The 4,343-nt window shown below is 31.9% G+C and overlaps 1 pseudogene; it reads left to right on the top strand.

Moving 5' to 3' along the window:
• Positions 1-1,199: 1,199 nt before the first annotated feature.
• Positions 1,200-3,601, top strand: LOC149558442 (cyclin-dependent kinase B1-1-like; annotated as a pseudogene).
• Positions 3,602-4,343: the final 742 nt, after the last annotated feature.

Raw genomic sequence — 4,343 nt, 5'->3', positions numbered from 1 at the left:
CCACTTGTCACCTACATAGAAAAATAGATAAATTATTGGGGAAAATGGGTTTGCATTGTTCAAATATATATTTAGGAACTAATCTTGAAATTGAATCAAAATACTTGAAAAAGAGAAACATTTCATAGAGGCTTGATAAATTGCAATATGTTCACAAGCTTTCTCATTGTTGAATTATTTGTGAAGATTCTTGAAAGTTTATCTTTGATGTTGTCTTGACATTGTATCTATGTTAGGAACAATGTACATATGCATTCACATATGGTTTGATATAGACATTACTCCTTGTCTCCATGTTTGATGCTTGAATGGATAAATATCAATGTACATTAGCTCCTTGATTGAGTGGTGGAGTTCTTAAAATGCTTGATAAAATTATTTTATTGATATGAAATTTAATAAATGTTTGTTAAAAAGGGGGGTACATCTTTTCTTAATACCTCACCTATTTGTTCTGCAACCCAAGACTTGATGAAGCAAAACTACAAATAAGGACATCACTAAAAAATCAAATTGTATCTCCAATAAAATTTGGACATAAGTTAAGAAGTATGTGGAAAGTCAAACTCATCATGTACTACCATTTTTTGGATTAAAATTAAATTGGGAATCAATTAAGATATTTTGAATTTAAAAATATAATTGAAGTTAGGGTTTTAATTGAGATAAATACAAAAATGCCACCCTTAATGAAATAGGGTCAATGTATACAAGATAAATAAATGAGAAGAAATAATTAAATATGTTGGTTGTGTGCTAGCATTGCTCACGACATGACTTAACTACCCCACATGTCTTGTATAAGTCATGTGGTTGTATTAGGCATTAACAATTTGATCTTTTAGTACACTGGTTAACAAAATAAACCTATCTAAAATTAAGGACCTCATATTAAATCCAAAGTGTGCTCAAATTTCAAAATTGATTAATTAATTACATAGAAAATGCCAATGATGCATGGAAGCCTTGGACGAAAAATTGGGATCTAATTAAGAACCAAAATTGTACATGTTTATAATTTAGGACACTACATTTAGTCTCCACTTTATCATGAGTATTTAATTGCTTCATATTCATAGTGAAGTAGACCAAAAAAATAAGGAAGAGCCTCTTATCAAGGTGTACATGGTGAAAAGAGGAGCACAAGAAAGGGGTTGTCTACTCATTTATAAAGTTGCACACTCAAAATTTTGACAATCATGTTCCAAAGTTTTGACTTTGACAAATATTTGTATATTACTGTGAAAAGACAATCATATTCCAATGTTTTCTTCCCTTGAAAAAATTACTTGTTCGTATGAAATCCCCTTTTCAACAACTATATTGATAAATTGGTATTTTATTGTAGGCTATTGGATGTGAAACATATAAAGCACAGATAGAATAAGCTCCTTTTGTATTTGGTTTTTCAACACATGGACTCTAATCTCAAGAAGTATATTGCTGGTTATTGCTGTGGACAAAAGAAATTGCCTCCCTAGATTATCAAGGTAATTTCTTTTAATTTAACTATATCAATAAGTAACCATCATGAAATTTGCTTGTATGCACAAACAATGTTCACAAAAATGGAGCCTTTTAATCTATGACACATTGAGAAAGGATTGAATTTTTATAACAATAACCAAGGAGCTCTATTGTTGAATGTTCTTAATTTTTTCAAGATTTCATTTAATTGCTCAGTTGGGTTATTCAAAATGCTGCATGAAGAAAATTTATTTTGTTTCAATAATTTAATTGTTATTTGTTATATTCTTTCTATGATTGTAAGTTAATTGTTGGATTGTAGAGCTTCTTGTACCAGATATGCAAGAGTGTTTCTTGCTGCCATAGTAGGGGTATAATGCATAGTTGCTACCATTTGTATAAGATGGACTGTAAAAGTTTGAGTTCTTTTGAATATTGTTATTGTTTTTCAATCTATTTCATTTGAAACATGATTAGAATGTGCAAGGATTTGAAGCCCGGCAAGCTACTGGTGGACCACGAAAGGGGTTTGATCAAAATCGCAGGTCTTGGGCTCAGAAGAACATTCACTATTCCTATCAAGAAATATACCCATCAAGTGGGACAATTATATTTATTTATCTTGGTTTCAAATTCTATTTTCTTCTTACCCAGCTGATAACTATTTAAGATTAATTGGTTGGAATTGAAGCAATAAAGGCCACTGTATGTTATCTCAAGTTTCAATCTAGATGGTAGAGGTGAAGAGATCATTTCGTAATTTAGAGTCTATATGAAATTAGTGAAAAAACAACAAAGACATGGACTCCATGACTTTAACTTAAGGTAACATGAATCTTAATCTAGATGCCAAAGGTAATGAGCCCATACTAAACTTTATAGATTATATATAGAATTATTAAACTAATTTATTTTTTAGTTGGACTTTGATGCATAGAGTTTTTGTTCAACTACAGTTTTAGGTTATGTCTGTTAATTAACTAGCTACATTATCAATAAGTGCATAATACCATAAAAATATGTTCATTTATTTTTTAGTTGGACTTTGATGCATAGAGTTTTGTTCAACTACAGATTTTAGTTATGTCTGTTAATTAACTTTAGCTACATTATCAATAGTTGAATAATACCATAAAAATATGTTCATAGGTTGTAGGGAATTCTGTTATGTTCAAATCAACTTGAGCTATTATTTTGACATTGTTTTAATACCTTGCTTCTTGCTGCAGATTATGACCCTTTGGTACAGGGCTCCTAAGGTGCTTTTGGGAGACACCCTTTACTCCACAGCTGTGGACATGTGGTCTATTGACTGCATATTTGGTAAGCTTTTTCCAATCTACTACTTTAATTTAACTGATACATATTTCTACTTCTATTAAGAATTTTTATCTTCTATCCCTTTATATGCTATTGCTCCTAAATTATATATTTCACTTCAATTTTATGATTCATGGATATTTGAAACTGGTTCTTAATTATGTAGCTGAAATGTCCCGAATGAAGCCTTTGTTTATGGAGATTCAGAAATAAGCCAGCTCCTTAGCATTTTCAGGTAAGAGCAATTTTCCAGTCAAATAATTAAAACATGAGATTTTGCAAAAGAAAGATGATTTCTACTACAACCCCATTTTATCCCATCAATGATATGATTATCATGGTTCATCTTAACAACTGTGATTCTACGCTTATATGCATTAGGTCCCTAGGAAACCCTAATGAAAGCACATGGCCAGGAGTCAGCAAGCTGAGAGATTGGCATATCTATCCTCAATGGAAAAATAACGACTTAAGGATTCTTGTTCCTGACTTGGATCCAAATGGTTTGGACTTATTGTCTGTAAGTGTTATAAAATTCTATTATTGTCCTCTTTTGCTTGTTTGCTGATGTGCAATATATTTAAAAAGTAAATTTCCAACTACTTTATCTGTTGTTATTTCAGAAAATGCTTACATATGAGCCATCCAAGAGAATCTCAGCTAAGAAGGCAGCAGAACATCCTTATTTTGCTGCTCTTGATAAATCTCAGTTTGACATTTGAAGACTGAAGCAATTGGACAATGTACTCAATCACTACATATTTTGTTTCACATTTTTTTGACTAGCATTTATGTTAAGGTATTGTTCAGGTGCCATATTTGCCCACAAAGTTTTGGTGGGAATGCGTATATCAGCATTCCAAGGATTTGAAAAGAATATATTCTATATCTAAATGCATTGTCAATGCAGAAGCCGTATTTCTCTACACTTTCCTAATAATAGCTTTGTTTTGGAGGTGATCTATGTGCTGCGTGTTTAGTTAAGTGCTAGCTATGGTCTTTTAACAGTGTAGAATAATAAAATAGCAATTAAGTCACAACATAACTTGAAATGGCCGATTAGTTAGAACCTATTAGAATAATAATGTGACCTTGGCGCAAATTAGCATTTGTATAAGGAAAACCAAGTGGATGTCAAATCATATACCTTGTATTTGGAATGATCTTCGAGTGCTTTTTGATATTTTGGTGAGTCAGGTAAGTTTCATCACTTAATTTGTCATAATGGATGCCATAATTCTTGCTAACTTGGGCGATTCTAATGAAATTTGAGATGTAAACATGGTTGGACTTCATCAACCATCCTTCCAAGAGCTCATCATTTCCTATTGGCTGAACACCTTGAAATGAAAAATAACTATTCCTTGTTCCTAAATTAATGGCATGCAGTTTGATATGAGATGTATGGTGTGAAAGCTTCACAAAAATTTTGCTTGCCAGTCAAGTGACACAATGATTGCCGAGTTGCTCAACACCTTAAGGAGCTGAGTAATAGGCAATTTCAAGTTGCTCGGCAACAACGTGACCCGAGTAACTTGGTCTCCAAAGGAAAGAGC

The sequence above is a fragment of the Cupressus sempervirens genome, chromosome 5 (assembly GCF_028749045.1).
Source record: "Cupressus sempervirens isolate cs-2001-9-10 chromosome 5, ASM2874904v1, whole genome shotgun sequence".
NCBI lineage: Eukaryota > Viridiplantae > Streptophyta > Pinopsida > Cupressales > Cupressaceae > Cupressus > Cupressus sempervirens.
This window is presented reverse-complemented; position numbering and strand designations above follow the sequence as displayed.